General features: G+C 39.6%; 1 pseudogene; it reads right to left on the reverse strand.

The window, feature by feature from the left end:
- Positions 1 to 4,556: 4,556 nt before the first annotated feature.
- On the reverse strand, positions 4,557 to 17,340 carry LOC133442485 (outer dynein arm-docking complex subunit 1-like; annotated as a pseudogene).
- Between the last annotated feature and the right edge of the window lie 4,907 nt (positions 17,341 to 22,247).

The following is a 22,247-nucleotide window of genomic DNA, read 5'->3' on the forward strand; positions in this document are numbered from 1 at the left end:
ATGTTACATTTAGACAACTGAATTCTTTATTGAGAATAATTTAATGAAAATATCAGAAGTATTTACAGTGGCAATGGTGACCTGTCCTTTTGTGTTCCAGCAGTCCAGTATGCCTTCCATCGGTCACTATAGCAAATAAGAGGAATACTCTGTTACACAAATGGTCACAATGACGACAGTCAGCAGGTGCAACGCTGCAGAAACCAGAAAGCTCACTTCTTCTTGGTATACTGACTGCGTTTACATGCAGTCAAAATTCGGGTTATTGCTAATATTCCGGTTACTGAAACATTCGGAATATTCCGTTTACATGGTGATTAATCATTTGGAATATCTTGATCAAACCAGCGACACACGGAGAACGTGATGACGCAATTCCTGTCATTTCCGCTTCTTCTTCCTCTTCGCGCAACTTTTTGCTCACCTTGTAAATCTCCCTATCCCCGTACTTTCTACCGTCTACAAATGCCAAAATATATATCCTTCATTACATTTATGAAGTGATTAGTCTCCTCCTCACTCCAAAACATGACTGGTATATTATTTATTTTTTGCAGCTTTACTATTCAGAGAGGACATATTTTTGGCAGGTACGTCGTCTAGTTGTTCTCGGGGTCCACGTATCTGAAAGAGAAACACGTTTAATATGGTTTATTATGGTTTTATCTGGAATGCGTTTCCCCTCCGTTTGTTGTTGCAGTGCAATTATTCGTCCAGCAGATGGCGACATTTCCCCGAATCAGCCGCCTCCCCGCGGCCCCCCCACAGAGAAGATTGGCCAAAAACGCCCCGAGTTCATCCACACCTTTCAACTGGGTACCCGACTTCTATTTGATTTTATTTCATCTTTTGTTGTTATCATATGTTCATCATCAAGTTATTATCTTATCTACGTTTTTGCACTTTGTAAAGCACATTTTGATGTTATCTGTGAAAAGTGTTATTACAATAAAGTTTACTTCCCGTTTCAAGGTCACTGATGCTATTTAATTATACAGGGACTTCCAGGTATGACATGGAATGTTCCCATGATGCATTTCTTTTTATGAAATTGTTAAATCTATGAACTTTTGGAATATAAACACATTTTAAAAAACATTAACATCCTGCTTATAGAATGCAAAACAACGTACGGTATATAAATGCAGCCTAGTATGATCAAAAAGTGCAGATTCTTTGGCCAATATTATGGCCGCGTTCAGACTGCAGGCAAATCTGATTCATATCTGATTCCTTCTCATATCCGATTTTCAGGGCTGACTGTCCACACTGTTTTTAGCAAGTGTCCATATCGGATCTGGCTCTGTTCAGACTGGGCCACATCATTGACTGATCTGACGGGTTGCCGTAGCAACGACGTCGGAGTGGAGGCGTCACCCAGCGCGTGCATTGTGTGAAGTCATGTAATTGCGACATCAAAAACAATAACAATATGGATCCAGCTCACATGCTGTTCCATACCTGTAAAGCTGGGCATACACTGTGCAATATTTTAAATCCTTTGACACTGCCCCATCTCACTTTAATCCTACCGTCGGACCTCTCTGTACTGGAACTCGAGGCTGGTTTTGGGGCAGGGGGGGGCTGTGTCCACCCAAACGTGCATCCTGCCCACCCGATGGGATAATGGGGATCCTTTATTTTTTATAATTTTATTTTTTTATATATATAAAAAATATATATATATATCTGTACCGTTTCTGATTGGGTGGGCACTGCGCATAATTTTTAGACATAACAATGAACGCATACCGCAAAAGTTGTGTCTCGGCGGAGGGACCCGGCGTCCCAGCAAAATGAGAAACAGAGAAAAGTGTTCAGAACAAAACCATCAGCAAACTAACAAACCAACCAACAAAGCTCAGAGTTAACAAAACGAACCAGCAATGAACAACTGGCAGCTGATGAGCTGACGGGCTGCAGGTTCAGGCTCACAGCGTGACTGATGGGAAGATATGAAGGCTGGTTTATGGTTCCACGTTACACCAACGCAGAGCCTACGGCGTAGGGTACGCGGCGACCGTACGTGGAAACGCGGTCTTTTTTTCTGCTATTAAAACATGTTGTAATGTGAATTTGCAACACTTAAACTACAAATATTAGTTTTTGACGTGACATCAGAGATTGTACATGCTCTCTGTGAAAGGATGAGTAGCTCCACAACTGGAAATGGGCGGGTGGTTTGGAGCGTCTGGGACAGTCATATCCGATCTGAGTGTTTGGAGCTGTTCAGACTGAGACGCATCTGCCCAAATGCGATAATGATCGGATATGAAACTACCTCCGGGAGGTGGTTTCGATCTGGTTTGCAAAAATCGGATCTCATGCGGTTTGGGACTGTTCAGACTTCAAAAGAGTCATCTAGTTTCAATCTGGATGGGCTAAAAATCGGATATTTGCCTGCAGGCTGAACGCGGCCTATATATAATGTCCAACTGGGGGAAAAAACGCACCACAATGAGAAGTATTCCTTGCCATAATCACTCCATAAATACCATTGGGTGTTATTATTTATTTATTGTTTTTTTTATTATTTATTCCTCTGGATCCTCCTCCTTTGGAAGTGAATGCAGAGAAACCTTCTACCATTAGTGAAATTATGGAAGATGTGAGCTCTGCCAGGTTCAAACTGGTAGTAACGCTAAAGAAAATGCTCACATTCTAGATTTTAACTTCAAACCATGATTTTTATTTTGTGAGAAATCAGAGTTTTGCAAACATACATTGGAAAACTACCAAAATGATTCCCTAATAAAGAGATGTGCTGACAATGAGTGTGAACATTAAAGCCATCTATGCTGCTCACCTTCTTTTGTAAACCAACCTAACAGCTAAGCTCATCATTTATAATTATAAAAGGTTCTGCTGCCCCCAACCTTTGTGCATGAGAATAGAGGGTCTGCATTGACGTCACTTTCCCACTGGACCACGCCTCTTTACTCACACTGAGTGGCAAAGACGGGATAACAGCAGATTATTGGCTTAAATTAAAGGCAGTGGGACTTGACAGTGACCCGTACAGTTACCCCAAGAACCAGTAATCCATGGACATTAATATTTGGCCATGAATCCAGTTTCCTGACATTAATATGTACTTAATTTCTACGCCGGGGAAATACACGAAGCAAAGCTTGAAAAAATACAAAAGTCTTGACGCTTGGTCCGACTTCAAGGCAGGATTTGTTGGCGAAATTAAAGTGATGAGAACACCGAACTTTATGATTTGACCGTTTAACGTTAGCTACCCAAAAATCCAACATTACCTGATACAAAATGGGAACCACAAATCCACGTTTAGGTGTCTGGAATCCAGTTGTTTCTACGAATTGCAGCGATCCATTTGTCTCTCTTAAGCTTATTTTTCGGCAGTCTGTAAAACGATAACTCCGATTTCTTGCTAAATCTACAGTCGATCGCACAACAGCTCTTTCCCATTTTAGATGTTTTCGAGCTCAAACTGAAAGTTTACGCTGACACTCAGTCTTTCTGACACTCAGTCTTTCTGCCACTCTGTTGGCGCAACCCGCTGTGAAGTTGCATCTGTGACGTCATCCGCATTCCCTATAGCAACAGGTAAGACTTAACTGAAGCACTGCCAGGGAGGAGGGCTGTAATGGAACCAGACTGTGTAGTCAAAGCCAGATAGCGAGGCACACATCAAAAGAACAGCTGGTTAGCGGAGTCTTTATAGCTCCAAACCTTATTAGCTCCAACTAAACAAATCACACCAACTTATAATGCAGCAGACCATGGGCAGTGACTGCGTTTACATGCATCAATAACCCTTTTAAAACCCAAATATTAGCAATAACCCGGTTTTGCACGGCCATGTAAACACCAATAACCCCTTTGAATAACCCGAATTTGCCCCTGGGTTACTCCTTTTAAAACCCGAATATTCGGTCATGTAAACGCCTAACGGAATATCCCCATCAAACAGAACATGAATTTGTTTTCTGTGCATGTTCTGTTCACAAGAAATCTTGGTCTTTTGAGTCCAGGAAGTTCTTATAAACACGGAGAAACGCAAGACCACGCCACACTTTTGAAGTGAGGAGGAGACTAATCACTTCATAAATGTAATGAAGGATATGAACATTTTGGCATTTGTAGACGGTAGAAAGTACCGCATAGCGAGATTTCAAAGAAGGTGAGCAAAAAGTTGCGCGAAGCAGCATTTGTTTTGAATTTGGATACAGGAAGAAGAAGCGGAAATGACGATAATTGCGTCATGATGTTCTCCGTGCGTTGCTGGTTTGATCCAGATATCCCAAATGATTAATTACCATGTAAACGGAATATTCCAAATGTTTCAGTAACCGGAATATTAGCAATAACCCGAATTTTGACTGCATGTAAACGTAGTCACTGACTCAAGATAAAAGCTGACATACAGTACATGCCACATAATGGAGCTTTAAATGTTTATAAGTGCAAGATGAACCAATAATACTTACATCAGTACAGATTCACGTTGTAATGCAGGGGATGCTGTATAACTTTTATTTTGTGCACATAACAACACCAGTGATGCCATTGTACCAAATAGATTTACCCTCCAGGAAATGCTGTTTACCATTTTCTTATTGTTCGAGTGGGAAAGATTTTAATGCGTCAAGATATGCCAACTCTTCGGTCTGCAGATCCTACAAATTATAGAAATAACAAAGTTCAGGAAAAAGGATCAGAGTGTATACCATTAATAATCATTTCATTGCAGATCCCGACCTGCATTGCATTGTCATCGTTCATTATTCTCCTGCGAAGTTCCTCTTGTGACAGGGGATATTCTTCCTCATATGTGACTGGAAGCTCATCTGCATGAAATTCGATACTGAAGAAAAACACAGACATATTATATCTATCAACTTGATGTCTTTAAATATTTGTACTTAATTTCAAATGTGTACTTTTAAAAACAAAAAGCTGACCTGCGGAGATCTTGTTGGAGATCAGAGCTTTGCTGAAGTAGTTTTGGATGCTGACCCAAAAGGTATTTGGTCAGGTCTTTTGAACTGTAGTCTTTTTTCTGATCCTATCAATACAAAAACACATACAATTACAGGCCACAATTAAAAAAAAATACAGTAAACACTATAAGTATTCTCCATAATGACAAATACTGCGAATAAGGCCCCTTGTTTTGTTGTTACAGTACATTGCAGTTTCCTGCTGAGAAAAACTGTATGTCATTCCCGTGAATGTGCCTTTGTCACTTCCCACCTGCTCCTCCCCATATAGGAACAGCACTCACCTACAATAACAACCTCCCTTACCGAGGTGGCAAACTCTGCAAACACCAATCCGATGGCACGATGGAAAGTATTCCTAGTTCACAAAGTACCACCCCACCCAACAAATCGCAATGCAGGTGGTCATGATGTTAAGGCTGATTGTTGGCTTAATTTACATTAAAAGAAAGAAAAACCTACTTTATAATGGAGGAAAGCCTGCTTAGTGAGTAGTTTATTGATCTGCTGTTCCAGAAGACCCAGGAACATCATGATGTTATGATCTGCGATCCCTGCAGAGGAGCTCAGCTTATCCTCCATCACTGAGCAATCACACTCCATTCCAGATAAGATGCTGTTTATTACTGCAAAAGGAAAGAAACAAGAGTCAAGATTATGTGTATTTCTTTGTGTTTTTTATATTCCCTATCTATTTTTGTTTTGTTGTATTCAGTGACTTTTAAGCACTTAAGTTGGGATACAAAGAGACGTACTTAGAAACATTTGTATTTCATCTGTCTGTAGTTTCTTAATTTCACGGAAAGAACTGCTAAAATAAAGTTACTGAATTTATTCTGGATTATTCAATAACTATTGTACATTGTTCCAGTTGACAGGCAGATCATTCTTTGTATGTTTATCTACAGGAACTAACTAAGGAAAATGTTATATAAGGTTATCGGAATTACTTTAAAAAAATATTCTAATCTAACAGTGTGACTGAACAGTAGCTGGCTTTGAAAGAGATGTAAAAACAATGAATTGCCAAACCTGTTTTAATGTCATCCAAGAAATTGTTTAGTTTGTCCACTTGGTTTCCATAATCCTCTGCCTGAGACTGAGTGTCCTTTATTTGCTCATCAAGATCACTCAGAGAACAACGATGATCTTGCTCCTGCTGTGCACCTTTAACTTGCAACTGCTCGATCTCGTCTTGTAACTGTAGGAACACACAAGCAAACCTTTCAAGAATCTTGCTCTACTCCATACTAAGCGATACCAAAATGTCCTGTTTTTTCTACTGTCAATCAAATTTCAAGCACTTGGCATTTTTAGGAACAGCAATATGTGGTTGCACAACTGTGGGAATTGAATGATTAAACCACACACAAACAATCAATCAATCATTTTAAAGTGAACCAGAAAATGGAAACTACTGTACCTGTCTGATTTCATTCTTTTGGGTCCCGGCATATCTGTTTTGCTCACATAAAAAACTGAATGTAGAATCCTGGTCCTTCACTACACAGCAACACAGCAAGAAAGCAATGAGATACATTAAATCCTATAAACTTCATCTTTTTAACTGACACTGATTGTAATTAGTATCTTGCTAAAGACAAGAAATATTAACTAAAGGGCCTGATTTCACAGCAATATGTTAAATAAAAATGACTTCCTTATTAGTGTATTATGGGGGTGCTATTTCATGCAACTGCACGTTGACACAGAGCCAGTGAAAAAGTCAGTTAATGCTGTTATAATATGGTTGCAGCACAAACTCTCAAGATCACCTGTGTGTTCTGTGATAGGAAATCATACATTACAAGAACACTTTTATCCCCCATCTTGTCCCACTGGTCTCTTTCTTTTTGCTATGAAAACACATGCAAGATGTGTAAAAGGAAGTGACTTTGTGTTTCAAACAAGAACTAGTATTTTTATAATATAGTCCATTCTGGAAATATTGAGGTGTACTTGCTGGAGTTTAAGTTCTTACTTTCATGTCTTTCTGGCATGTTTATTGCATGCTTTTTTTTGTTGTTGTTGTTGTCTTCTCATTTTTACTGACTCCAAAATATCTCAGTCAAGTTTTTGTGCATGGATGAGAATGGAATACTTACGCTGATTGAAAATGCTGTGCGGGTCCATGTTATCCTCTCCAGTTACAGTCGGAATCTTCGTAATTACCTCCTTAAAGGCATCCTGTGACTTCTCCCCTGAGTCATCCTTCTTCTTTTCTCCTATTTCCAACACTGGAAATTCAAAGATCCACTGAAATCTCAACAAAATCATCACAACTCTATGAAAGCTATTGTAAACATTGTGAGCAGGACTGGCATAATCATTATCCAGTTCTACTCCACACCTTTGGTGCTCCCAAGTTTATTATGAAAATACAGTATTTATTCGGCTGAATCTCCCTACAAATCCATACATCACAGTGTAATTGTATCTAAAGGAACATCCTTTCCCATAATGATCTTAAGAATATGGTCCATGCATCAATCACATCTTAGCTGCACTGTTGCAACACTATTTTAGGTAGAAGGTCAATTAATTAGAGATTTACGATTAAATGTTTTTCAATGACCAACGCCAGCAAAGAATAACAGAAATAAGGGCAGGAAATGATCAATTTACGATGCCAGTTTCTTTGGCTGATATGTTGTGCCAATCCTTTTTCCTCTTCATATGATAAGCTATACTAATGTAAAAATAACAAATGATGCACAAATTTGCCTAGCAGAAACAAAGCTTCATTAAATGCTCACTCAATATTTTGAGAGTTTTAGTCTTCATTGTCTCCCTACCTTTCCCTGCATTGACTCTGCACTTCAGCGCAGTCGGCCATTAATTTATCAATGTGGTTACCAATATGCAATGTATTTTTATTTTTTTTAACTATCAATTAGGTAAAAACTAACATCCTTAACTGTAATAGAAAGATTCCTCCTTACGTTGTTTGTGTGTCAGCTTGTTGTCCCACACGCTCCTAACGCGGGACTTGATACTCATGTACCCTTTCAGGTTCAACTCTCGTAACTTAGACCTCTCCTGTTCTTCATGCTTGATGTAGTCGTGGAAAAACTCTTCCTCTTCCTTCTTCTTCCGAATGGTCATATTGGACTCTAACTCCATCCTTGTAAATAGGTTACAAAAATATAGGTCATACATCCCTCTGATATATTCAATAATACACACTAAATATTACCTTTTATCATATTCAGTGGTGCATAGGTTGACAGTTTCACCGATCTTCTTGTTGATTTCCTGCAGCTCCTAAAACCCACAGAGGGAAATATTTCATAAAACAACTTTTACATTAACAAATAAGAGTAAATAAGCAGGCAGCCTAAAAAAAAAAAAAAAAAAAAAACTTCAATGACAAACGTAATGCATGTTTGACCCTGACCTCATTCAGTTTATTCTGCAGGTGATGGAAATAGGCTTGCTCACATTTAAGAGCCTTCATCTCCTCTCTCAGATGATTTTCTTTGGCCAACAGCTCAGTGAAGTGGGTGGTGGCCTAGATATAGTAGACAAGTAAAATTGAATAAAATAAAACAGAATGAAACTAAGAATTCCTGGAGGTGTGTGGTATCTGCCTGTTTTCTGATTACATTGTGGTAATGAGTGCCATAACTCACTCTGTATAGTTTGTCTTCTAGTTTGTCTTCTAATGTGGCCTTCAATGGTTTAATGGTTCTAGTGACGACCACGTTTTCCAGATTTATCTTCTTGCTCTACTCATAATGCAGACACATGACACAAAATGTGGTTTACGTAACAAAAATTCTCAGTAAACATCTGATGGAATAAAAGAAGAAAATAGCTCAATCAACCTTTCTCTGTAGCTCGTCTCGACTTTCTTTCAGTTTCATTAGCGTCACCTCTTGTATGGTTCTCTGCTGAAGCAGATCCTTATATCTCTGATTGTCCTTTTCGTCCTGCCGACGGTGACACATTCTGTTGTATCCTGCAAGATCTTGACGGAGCTCTCCCTGCTCCTTCAGCAGTTTTTCTATCTCTTGCCTTCATCCAGATCACAAAAACAGATGATCAGATAAATAACAAACACACACAAAGCCACAATTAAAAAAATTAGATTCTTATGTGGTGCTTATTCACTGTTGTTTGTGGACTTGGTCTTGTTCCCAGATGTGGGTACGCTGACTTCTTTCCATGATCCAGTTTGTAGTTATTTCTGATCCTAGAAAATTGACAGGTATCATTGTTTTCAAAAAAAAAGAAAGAAAAAAGAATTTTCATTTGTAAATAGATTGCTGTTTGACATTGAAATAAAATGAAATGGTTGTATCTCAAAAACCACAGTGAAGCTGTTTTATACAGGTATATAGCTACTTTTCATGGACTATAAGATTTAACAACGCATTTTAAATGTAAAAACCAAAGTACAACGCAGAGGGAAGGCTCTATAAACGTGCCATGTATATAAGAGAAGAGTCTACAATAAGAGTTTAATAACCATCTACATAAGAGTTTTTAGTTTGCTTGGCGTTTAGTGAAGGATATGATTCAGTATTACCTTTAGTATAATGTTGGCTTATGGCTTTTGTCAATCTAATTTCAAATGAACCAATGGGTAAGTTGTAGGAGTTTGGGAACAAAAGAGCTGATGAACGCTTGTGTTGTGAATTTCTGTCTCTCCTTTCAACTGCCGGTAACCAATAGTAACAGAACACTAACTGAAAAGTCATCATCATCGTTAATAACGGCTAGATCCTTGAGAATTCTAACCCACTGAAAGTAAACAGTGTTGTGCTAGTGAGGGGCCACTACAAAGTCATACCTATACCTTAATAATAATAATAATAATAATAATAATAATAATAATAATAATAATAATAATAATAATAATAATAATAATAATAATAATAATAATGATAATAATGATAATAATAATGATAATAATAATAATAATTATTATTATTATTATAATAATTATTATTATTATTATAATAATAATAATAATTATTATTATAATACCTCAAGTCATTTTGTAAAAACCATGTGACATCTTGTCACTTCTAAAGACTGTAAAGTCAACATTTTAAGTTGCAGACTAAAAACTGGGTTAATTTGTACTAATATTGTGTTTTTGTTTTTGTTTTTGTTTAATCCAAAAGTAAACTTCCTGTTGGCCGCTTTAGCTTTCATTTATGACACGCGGTCATAACTGATGTGAAAGTGGCTAAACCAAAACGTAGGCATATTAATTGTAATGGAAGAAAACTAAATATTGGTTAAAGTATTTTTTCTCTTGCTGTTTATGATAGTCAAAGTTAACTCACCCGCAGAAAGGCTGAAAGAAACACCAGCAAACTCTTTCACAACACCCGAAGCAGCGCAGTAGAGTTGTCGTTAACGACCGTTGCTAGGTGACGTCACTAGACCACTCCTCCCGGGGCTCGAGCCTCATACGCATGCGCATTCAGGCACGGCGCTCCAAAATGTTCAATTTAAGCAATTGACAGTTAATATATCAGATATACGTTCAGAGAACAAGAGCACACACTTAAATTCAATTAAATTTTATTTATATAGCGTCTTATTACAACAGAAGTTGTCTGTAGATGCTTTCCAGAGACCAGAACATGACCCGTGAGCAATTATTACATAAACATAACATAAACACTGGCAGGTAAAAAAACTCCCCTAGTGGGAGAAAAACCTGAAGCCAAACAGTGGCAAGAAAAACTGGACAGAGCAGGAAAAGAGAGGACAGAAGGTTTCTCACAGTACCACTTGAGTGTGTAAGGTTACGGTTGTGTGGCGAAAGTGTGATTATTAATACGATTTATTTTTGCTCTTTGCAGAACAATATAAAATACTTAAGATTAAATGTGTAATGGAGGGCAGCTTCATTTTGCACCGTGCCACAAATGTGGCTCAATCTTTTTGCTTATATCTGTGGATAGAATATATTATTTTACCTCTAACTACTTATTTCCCATATAGTGATGGCGATGTGTTTGAAGAGTGGTTCCTCTCCTGAAAAATTCACCCACTCTCTTTTAATGAAGACGTCAATGTCCTGAAGAAGCGGTGTAGTCAACAGATGTTTAATGTGAGTCAGATAGGAACATGAACTCTTATCGTGATTGGATGTCGGTCCCTGGAACATGCCGGTTGAATGAATCCCTAATAGGAAAAAGGTCGACGAAGAATGATGGATGGAAGAAAAATGTGTATATTCTTTAGAAATACGGTTACCCGGGCACACTCCATGATGTCGGTCAGTGATTGCATAGTTATTTGTTGGGCTTTGAATTTTTCATAAAGGATGAGTGTATTTAATAAAATGTTGTGTGTCGCCCAGCATGAGTTAGTGTGTGTGTGTGTGTGTGTGTGTGTGTGTGTGTGTGTGTGTGTGTGTGTGTGTGTGTGTGTGAGAAAACAGTAAGAAGAAAATATTAAAGAGTACATTGCAAGGAAAAGGTTAAGGAAGAAAAAAAAGATTACTGAACAAATACAATTGAGGGCTGGATATAAAGCTTGGTGAGGACTTATTTAAATTTGATGCACTAGTTTTATGTTTTTGTAATGACAATAATCTTGTTTTATCCAGTAAAGTATTTTTACCTAATAATAGTTTTACTTATGTAAGTGAGGCATGGCACACAACCCCTGGCTCGACCACTGTCTTTGCACAGCCGATGCTCATGCCTCTCTAGAAAATATGGAGATTTGCTATGGTCTGGCTACCTCTGACCACATACCAATTGCTATGTTGTTAAATGTTGACACTGTGCCTCTCCTGGTGGATACTGGGAATTCTGTCAACTCAGAGAAATGAAACTGGGCTAATTTATCTAAGGAGGTCATTAATGGATATACTGTTTTATCTGACAGCTTACTAAAACATGTTGTATTGCCGTGGGATGCCATAATGTGTCTAAATATGAACTGTACTGACACACAACACGCTGCTGACATTTGTGATTTATATGATAACATTATAAAAGTTCTACATGCCTCTGCAGGGTCTTCCTGTAGTCACAAGAAGGTGTTTAACATTACACCTGGGTGGAACGAGTTTGTGTCTGAACATCATGCTGCAGCAAGGGAAGCCTTTATACTTTGGGTTAATGCAGGAAGGCCTAGACAGGGTGATGTGTTTGAGCATAAGAAACAAACTAATGCTAGATATAAATATGCTCTTCGTCATATTAAGACAAATGAGAACACTATTAGAGCTAATCTGCTTGCCATGAAGTTACAGAATAACAACCATGGTGATTTTTGGAAAGCAATAAAAGTGATGAATAATCATAAAACTTCTTTACCATATGACATTGAAGGTGTCTGTGGCTCAGATAACATTGCAAAACTATGGCGTGAGCATTATATCAAGCTATTTAACTGTGTTAAGAGTAATCTTGTTGCTGTTAATACTGTTGATTTGGACAAGAATGTTACAGTAAGGCCTGGGGAGGTGGTCGATACTGTAGAGATGCTTGATAACAACAAAGCGTGTGGTATAGATGGAATTTCTGCAGAGCATCTCAAACATGCCAGCTATCGGCTCTCTCCACTGTTGGCCATGTGTTTCACTGGTATCATGGTGCATGGTGTTCTCTCTGACTCCATCCATTCGTCTGTTTTGCTGGTTCCAGTTCTTAAGGAGAAGGCTGGCAAATTAAACAGCATGGACAATTATAGGCCAATTGCCCTTGCCAGTATCCTGTCTAAGGTGCTGGAAAGAATTATTTTAAATAGGATGGAAATGTATGTTTTAACTACCGTCAATCAATTTGGGTTTAAAAGAAAACACAGTACTGATTTATGCATCTATGCCTTAAAGGAGATAGTTACTAAATATCAAAGTCAAAACTCTTCTGTGTTTCTCTGCTTCAGTGACTACGTTTACATGCAGTCAAAATGCGGGTTATTGCTAGTATTCCGGTTACTGAAACATTCGGAATATTCCGTTTACATGGTAATTCATCTTTTTTTTTTTTCACAATTCTTTATTTCAAATTGTCAACAATACATTATAAAACAAACAAAACATATATAGAAACAGTTGATATTAGGGGATTAGTCACAGACAGAAATTATAGATCAGTTCAAAAAAATGTTATACATAGTACATAGCTTAGTGGTTTGGATGGCTTTTCTATTTTTAGAATACTGGATTGTTGCAATGTATTGTTTGAATTCATTTTTAAAGGCCGGGAAAGATGGTATGTGATTAGAGAATTTAGATTTGTGAATGAAATTTTGCAAGTAACAAAATTAATTGATGGTGTAAAATGTATTTGCTTTGCTAGAGGTGTAAGAAAAGAATCCAAACAATACATTTTTTATATGGAAGGGAGAAATCAAAATGAGCAGTCCACATCAATGTCCTTTGCATGATGATCGAGATATCCCAAATGATTAATTACCATGTAAACGGAATATTCCGAATGTTTCAGTAACCGGAATATTAGCAATAACCCCAATTTTGACTGCATTTAAGCGTACTCTTAAATTAAATACTTGCTGTACTCTACTGCCCTTATTCTTAAACAACTTGTGTTTTTTATTATTTTACCTCTTTTTTTATCATTTTATCTCATTTTATTTGTTATTTACTGTTTCATTGTGTCTTGCTGCTTTTAATGTTGATGTAAAGTTGTAAAATTGTGCTATACAAATACACTTGCCTTGCCTTTACAAATGCAGCCTGAACAAAGAGCAAAAGCACTTTGAGGGGAGAGGGGAAGGGGAGTGCTAGAAATAAAAAAAACAATGTTATGTAAAATTGCAAAATAACAGTAAAATATTATTTACAATAAATATAAATACAATATCATTGAAAAACATTAAGACATTGGGATGTGGCAAATCGCCCTGATATACAGGTGCAAGAGTCAACTGTAATTTGTTGCAGATTTTGTTTGAAGACAGAGTGTGATATGAGGGCAGAGTTTGAGAGTGTTTGTAGTATGTTCCAGTCATTAGCTGCATCAAACCGGAAGGCGCTGCGACCAAAGACTTTGGGGGTGGAGAGTTTAATGAATTTACTGGACCTCAGATTGAGGGCAGAGTGTAACAGGTGTAAAAGGGAAGAGAGGTGGAGAGGTGTTACGCCCAGTATGGTTTTTTAGATGAGCAGGAACCAGTGAGGGAGCCGTCTGGTATGGAGGGATGTCCAGTCTACCAGGTTATATAAGTCGCAGTGGTGAGTGGTGAAGGAAGCGCCGGTACCAAAGCGGATGGCGGAGTGGGGAAGAGTATCCAGTTTCTTGAGGGTGGATTGAGATGCCATCCTGTGTAGATGGTGTCACCATAATCAAAAATGGGCAAGATGGACAATTTGATAAGTGTATGTTTTGCTGAACGAGTGAAGCGTAACAATCTAAATTTGCAGAGACGGTTCCAGAAGTTGAGAAAAACAAAGCACACAAAAATATTATTCTATTTCCAATTTACTTATCTTATCCGATATGTTTCCACTGTCACTGTGTGTAATGCCGCCTCTACACTATAATTACCCAGCTTGGGATAAGTAAAGTATATCCATCCATCCATCCATCTGGTATAATATTGTAGCGCCAGAAAGGCCTTAAATAAAGAATTTCAGAGAGTTTAAATTACATTTCAACAACTACTTTATTGACACAACAGTATACACCCATTGCACTCATAGTGCAGCAACAAACAGAAAACAGCATGCTGAAATAAAGCAACAATTGCAGGAAAATGGCATCCCACAATTCCAAGCGTCACTGTCTCTCTGTTTTCTTCTCTTCTCTCTTTTTTTTTTTACTGAGATGCAATGAATATAAATGAGAGCATATGAGCTTATAATACCAGTGGTTTATTTATGTTGTCTATTATGTTGTCTATTTATATTTAGCGGATATTTTTATTCAAAGTGATTTAAAGTTATAATTTCTTTTTATCTTGTAACAAATACTAAAATACTAAAAGAAAAGTACACGTGTTTTCATTGCTATGTAACACCAAAGGTCAGGGGAAGTAAATACTAGCTAATCAAGCTCTGTCTCCTCTTCTTCTGTTGTTTCAGGTCTGTCTTTGGCGAGGTGGAACATCTGAGAGCTCCATCTGGTTCTTAATCTCCATGTAACACTCACACTCCGGTGGAAAGAGGTTTCTCTGTGAGACACAGATGTTTGTAATACAAAACACAAATCACCATCATATTCAAGAGTTAATCATATAGATTTCAACATGCATGCATGGCACAAGCAATACACTCGCTGTTTAAATAGAGATTGGTAGGAGAAGGGAAAGGAAAATGAAAACTATACAAAAATGTGTGCAAGTAAAAGGGAGTTCACTTTTTTCTTTTTTACAACCTTGGAAGAAAAAGGATCCCAACAGATAAAATAAAAGACAGACAAACAAAATCTCAGGTTTCTTATGTGATCGTGTTCCCTGTTTCGCTATTTCCTTAAATGGGATATTTGATCAGCTACTTTGCACAGAGCCCTAAGTAAGTGGTTGCTACTTATCAAATACATTTAAGCAGGTCCCTCTTGTAAATGGGATTACAAAAACTGAAATAATTAATAATATGTAGTCATTTTCGAAATGAATCACAATAATGTGAGTGAGTGAGTGAGTGAGTGAGTGAGTGAGTGAGTGAGTGAGTGAGTGAGTGAGTGAGTGAGTGAGTGAGTGAGTGAGTGAGTGATTGATCCATCAGCTTGTTTTGAAGCACAGATTAAACATGAAGAGATATTAAAAGGTCTTAAAGAGAAACATTAAAACACAAAAACGAAAATAAAAAAAAACCAAGTTGAAACATTCCTCTTGTCAAACAAGAGCAGTTGTAATCTGATGTTCATTTCCGCAGAGATGAATCCTACTCAGTTGCTGACCTGCCAGGTTCAGGGACTTCAGCGTGGTGTTTCCAGGCAAGAAGACTTGTCCGTCCCTGTGAGATGCTGATTGCTCCAGCAGGGGGGGCACTCTCTCCACAAGCTCTACCTGCTCCTGGAGACGGCATGGCATGAAAATCCATTGTTCAAAATATAAATTAAAAATGTAGGAATAAACTGTTTTAGCTACTGTTTTTACTGTCAATGTTGGTGTGTAAGCATAGCATGTTACTTTTTTTCCGGATAGGCTTTTGTTCTCCCCGTTGCCAACACTCAGCGAAGTGTCAAGTGCTGAGGCAAGTTGTTCAGCAGATAGAGATTACTGAAAAAACAGAGCAACAGAATCAATCCATGAAAGCTTTTCATATTTGTGAAACTGTGTTTCACCCTTCCTCTTTTCCCAGTTTTCTTTTATGATGGCGGATAAAGATTGGTTTAAAGGAAGGCTGGGTATTAACCACACTTACCGCCTGCTTTCTTTGCAGGATCAGCTTCCTTCTCTCCACAACTTCTTCATGAGTTAGTGCAAACTCACCACGTATCTGAAAGTGGAAATGATGAGCAGTGCAAGGTAATTACATTTTAAATGCAATAAACAGAGCGGTTTGAAACATTTTAAATATTTATATAAATACATTAATACGATACAAATGTGTTGTCTATGATGAAGATGGTTACCGTCGCCAGATCCGCAGCTCCTGAGTCTCCAATATGATTGTTGCACAGTGAGAGAAAGAGCAAAGTACGATTAAACCGGAGTCCCTGGGATGTAAAGCAGGAAAAGGACAACATGTCAGCTAACATGATTCGGAAATGAAGTGCCAATATAGAGTCAGCTCTGAGTTATACCTGTGCAATATGTACAGCGCCTGCATCACCGATAGAGTTGAATGCCAGGTTGAGTGACAACAGGTTATTGTTAGCAGATCTGATGGTTGAGAGAGCTGCACCAATCAGACGAGCCCCTTCATCTCCAATCCGATTGTTTCGCAGATACAAGTAAGGCTTGACCAAAGAAACACATTTAATGACTTAGACATGTTTAGGCACTTCCATGGAAAGATGGGTTCATTACTGTATGTGTGACTCACACACTGCCTTCAGTGAGAAGAAGGTGGAAGCTCTGTTTTGGAAGCACATTGCCCTCAAGTGTTACAGACCTAAAATAATACAAAGTAGATGATAGATCAGTAAACTTTGTTCAGCAAATTTTAGATTAAATTTATCTGTAACTGTACAACTGTTACTGGCTTGAACTGAAATTAAATTCCCATTTCACAAGTCAGATGCATTTAGACCTATGAACGAGGGAGATGGAAAATGAAGACTCCCAATTTGAATTGCATATAATCCACGCACCTGAGGCTGGTGCTCAGAGATACCACCTCCATGAGAGAGATTACCATTTCCTCCTTCAGTCCTGCCTGCCAAAAGCTGCACCACAGTGAAGAGGATAATACAAACAAACAAGAACCAAACAGTGACAGAAGTAACGCTGTTTGCAATGACAAGAGTGCACCACCCTTCATTTTCTAAGTGTAATTACTCACTGGAGTCCGAGGCCGGTTTAAGGGGGGGGGGGGGGGCAGGTGCGTCCTGCCCACCCAATCAAAGTTATGGGGATCCTTTATTTTTTTATAATTTTATTTTTTTATAAATATAAAAAAATATCACAGAATATCTGTACCGTTTCTGATTGGGTGGGCACTGGGCATCGTTTTTAGACACAACAATGAACGCATACCGCAAAAGTTGTGTCTCGGCGGAGGGACCCGACGTCCCAGCAAAATGAGCACAACAGAGAAGTTCAGAACAGCAGACAGGGCACACACTGAAGCATAGGCAGCGGGCAGTGTTGGGGTAGTTACTCAAAAAAAGTAATCCATTACATATTAGTAGTAATCCCTTACACTACTTAGTTACTGGTTGCTGAAAGTAACTAGTTACATTACTTTTGGATTACTCCGCAATATCACCTGAGCTGCCCCATAACTCGATTGCCAATGAACAACATATACAGGACTGTCTCAGAAAATTTGAATATTGTGATTTTCTGTAATGCAATAACAAAAACAAAAATGTCATACATTCTGGATTCATTACAAATCAACTGAAATATTGCAAGCCTTTTATTATTTTAATATTGCTGATCATGGCTTACAGCTTAAGAAAACTCAAATATCCTATCTCAAAAAATTAGAATATTCTGGGAATCTTAATCTTAAAATGTAAACCATAATCAGCAATATTGAAATAATAAAAGGCTTGCAATATTTCAGTTGATTTGTAATGAATCCAGAATGTATGACATTTTAGTTTTTTTTAATTGCATAACAGAAAATATTCAATTCAATTCAATTCATACTTTATTAAAGACACATCTTGAGAAGAGGTCCATAGTACCATTAAAAAAAAATTATACATATAACATACACGATATAAAAGACAACAACCTATGATATAAAAGATATAGATTTCTTTATAAAAATAAAGAACTTTATCACAATATTCAAATTTTCTGAGACAGTCCTGTAGTTGGAACCTTATTACTGCAGTGCCCAGATCAGCACAAATGTCTATTCGTAAAGTCCCGTAAAATCCCGTAAGATCACGTAAAATCCCGTAAAATCCCGTAAAATCCCGTTAAAGGCTGATTTATGGTTCCGCGTTAAATCGACGCAGAGCCTACGGCATAGGGTACGCGGCGACGCACACCATACGGTGCGCGTCGCCGCGTACCCTATGCCGTAGGCTCTGCGTCGATTTAACGCGGAACCATAAATCAGCCTTAAAGGAGCTGTATGTAAGAGCAATAATAAAACGAATCATAAAATGACCCCGATATGTAAACAGACATTTAAAAATCATGTTCATTTCAAATACTTATGTCACTGACAACAGCACTCAAGCCAGGATATTCCAGTTTAAAAAGAGGAGTTGCAGCCCTCAACTGATGTTTATGTTGTCATTTTTTTTTTGGCCTGAAGCTCCACCCTCCACCTATCTCCCAATCACCAAGTCAGTATTGTTTCTGAAGCTCCACCCTCCACCTATCTCCCAATCACCAAGTCAGTATTGTTTCTGAAGCTCCACCCTCCACCTATCTCCCAATCACCAAGTCAGTATTGTTTCTGAAGCTCCACCCTCCACCTATCTCCCAATCACCAAGTCAGTATTGTTTCTGAAGCTCCACCCTCCACCTATCTCCCAATCACCAAGTCAGTATTGTTTCTGAAGCTCCACCCTCCACCTATCTCCCAATCACGAGTCAGTATTGTTTCAGCATCCGGGTTGCCAGCTCGGCTCTAATTATCGCAGCCATGGCAGCCTACGTTCCTGCTGCATTCTGCAGCCTACCTGGCAACCTCTGGTCGGGGGGAGGAGGGGAAGGGTACACGCCGCTCAACAATATTTTGAAAGTGACTGCAGTACCAGTTTTGGCCATTTCTTACAGACGGCTCCTTTAAAGGTGACCTATTATGGCATTTAATGTATATTTTAAACAGGCCTTGAATGTCTTAAAAACAATCTAAAGCTTGTTTTTTCTACATAAATCATAAATCCAGCCTGTGGGCCCTGTCACTAGTTTTACCGCTTCTAACCTCTTTTTCTGCGCCTCATTTTTAGGGAAGGGGGGGGGTATGATAATGAGGCTCTGTGCTGATTGGCTCCCTGAATGACGTGTAGCAGGGGAGGAGCATAAACCTCGCTCCGCCAGAGCAGCCCGAGCCTGTAAATTATCACAACACTGAATTTTCACAAATGGAAACTTTATTGTTAAAAAAATAAAATATGAGTTGTATATAAATAACATTTATATGCACTATTTAAGCCAGATCTACCCGGCGGATGCTGAACGCTGGCCCCGGAGCCACGCCGGGCGCCCGGGAGCAGCGCTGCTGGAGCAGCGCGCATCACCGCGGCTTTAACGGGGGAATCTGACCGGTTCCGACCGGCCGGGACCGCAGGAACCGGCCTGGACTGGTAGCAGGGACTCCCGGGGACCGACCGGCGGAATTTCAGCCGGATCTGCCCGGCGGATGCTGCGCGACGGGCGCCGCAACCCCACGGCGGGTGCCCAGATCCGCTCCGGAGCGCATCCGCGGCGCATCGTCGGTTACCGGGGATCAAACCGACAGATTTGCCTGAAAATCTCGGAGGGTGAAGCTGGTCCAGCCTGGGACAGACCCCCGAGGACCCAGCTCCCAAACCACCCGGGAACCTGGATGATTTAACCCGGATCCGCTCCGCCGCGGCGCCGCGTCCGACTGGCTGAAGAAAGCACCGCTCGAGCAGCGTAGAGAGCTGGTTGTGGGCGTGGTTTCAGTAGCGGAGGCTGAACCTATGGAAATCTGCTCCTGTCGTTACGTAACAACGGGAGCAGATTTTATTCGGCTCAAAAAAAAACACGTGACACTGGGGGACTCTGTCCGGCGGGGGTCAGAGAGCTTGCAGAAATTCATGGTATTTTGTCTCCCCTGTGCTGGCAGGGTGAGGGGAGACCACTTTATATATGTTAAAACAAGAAAAAACGTGTTTTTCATAATATGTCCCCTTTAAGTCAGACAAGTGTTGCGCAACGCGTGAAGGCGCATGAAAGGCAAGTTTGATTTTCTTTTCTGTTCTCCCGTTCTACATGTAGCTGAAAAGCTTAAAGTAACTAAAATAACATATTTTTTTTTGTCTTACAGTAACTATAACGGGATTACCCAAATTACAACTGTAACGCGTTACATTACTGCGTTACTGGCGAATGTAATCTCGTTACAGTAACGCGTTACTTTGTACACCCAACACTGGCGGCGGGTGACTGAAATATTTGGTGAAGCTATATATAGGGAGGAATCTTGAGGAATTTTGAGTTTTTTTTTCACCCAAAACAGTTGCGTAACAATGATTTGAGCATAATTTGACCAATATCTGCAGTACAGCGACACCGCGCCAGTCACCAGGATGAATTGAATCGACTCATCATGACATAAAATAAGTAGGCCTACCTATACTGCGCGCACTAACAAACAGGGCGCACCGGGCGCTGTCCATGGTTCTCAATTGATAGCCTATACATATATATGCATGCCACCCACTGAGCTATTACAGCGAGCCAAAGTCATTTGTTCAGTAAGGCATATAAACACATATTAGTCTTACCTTTAATGAAGCAATATGCAACGTTTCGTCTTCGCATCATAGGCGTCAACAATGTCCTCTGGGTTGATTTTGTCAGTGACATCACTTTCAATGTGAAGCAGGCTAAGATTTGTCAGTCTCTCCTGGAGCATAGTAGTTCTCAGCCAAGTTCTGATCCGTCTCATGGCTGAGAATGAGCGTTCGCATGTTGCTGTGCCGACGGACATGCACAGTGCCAGACGAAAAAGTTTCTCATAATTAGGGTAATGTCCAGACATTAGTGCACTTCGGATGTCCTCAATCCATACCATTGATACCATTGTCATTTCAGTCGATTGATGAGTTGATGTTGATCAAATTTGCATACTGGCTGATCAGGCTCTCTGCACCCTCATAATCACACTTGAATACAGCATCGACACTTTTTGAAATGGCCATTGATTGTGGGGAAAATCTACTTCGACACTCGCCCAGAAGTGTTTCCAAAGCAGGATAGAATAGCTGACGGGCCTATTTCTGTTTCATGGTTTGGGTGGTTGCTGTGCTGCTTTTTATGCACTCTCTTTGGCCGAGAGTGCTCGTCGTGACAACGCTATGTGCCAGTGCAGCAGGCAGTTTGACGGGGCGCTTGCGTGCAGGAGGTCTAGTGTTCTCCTCCTCCACCACCTCCACGCTCCCCAGAGGAACACCAGCAGACTTGCAGAATGCTTCTATTTCGATCCATATGCCATCCCAAGTTTGGCTGTTGTTTCTCATGTTTTCAAAAGTTTTAATCATCGTTTCCAGGACACTTGCGGCTTTAGATAATGTTGTGTCTGCCCCCTGGAGAGCTTTGTGAGCGACATGAACGTGCTGAGCAAATGATTAAAAATAATCAGACTCACAGAAAAGTCTGTGCTTGTCACACTTTTCAGCAGACCAGATGCTTGGGTGTGCCATTGATAAGGTGGTACAGACAGCTCAGACAAAGTGGAGGTCAGGGCTTTCATTCCATCTTTTACAGCTGACACGTTTTCCCATCTGCAAGCCCATCTCGTGTCGCTCAGCGCTGTTAGATCCACCAAGATCTTTCTGGGCCTGCTGATAGGAGATGTGTTCCTGGCTGTGCGAAGAAGGTGTACAGACTCTCGAGGGTGTCAAAAAATCCTTTCGCAGTGCGATTGACTTTGCACACATCCACCAAAACCAAGTTTAATTTGTGAGCCATCTAGTGGATGTAGATGGCAGATGGGTGATCCTGGCGCAGTTTTGTCTGTACACCGTTAACATGGCCCGACATGACCGCCGCCCTATCATAACTCTGAGC

Source organism: Cololabis saira, chromosome 4, assembly GCF_033807715.1.
Source record: "Cololabis saira isolate AMF1-May2022 chromosome 4, fColSai1.1, whole genome shotgun sequence".
Classification (NCBI taxonomy): Eukaryota; Metazoa; Chordata; class Actinopteri; order Beloniformes; family Belonidae; genus Cololabis; species Cololabis saira.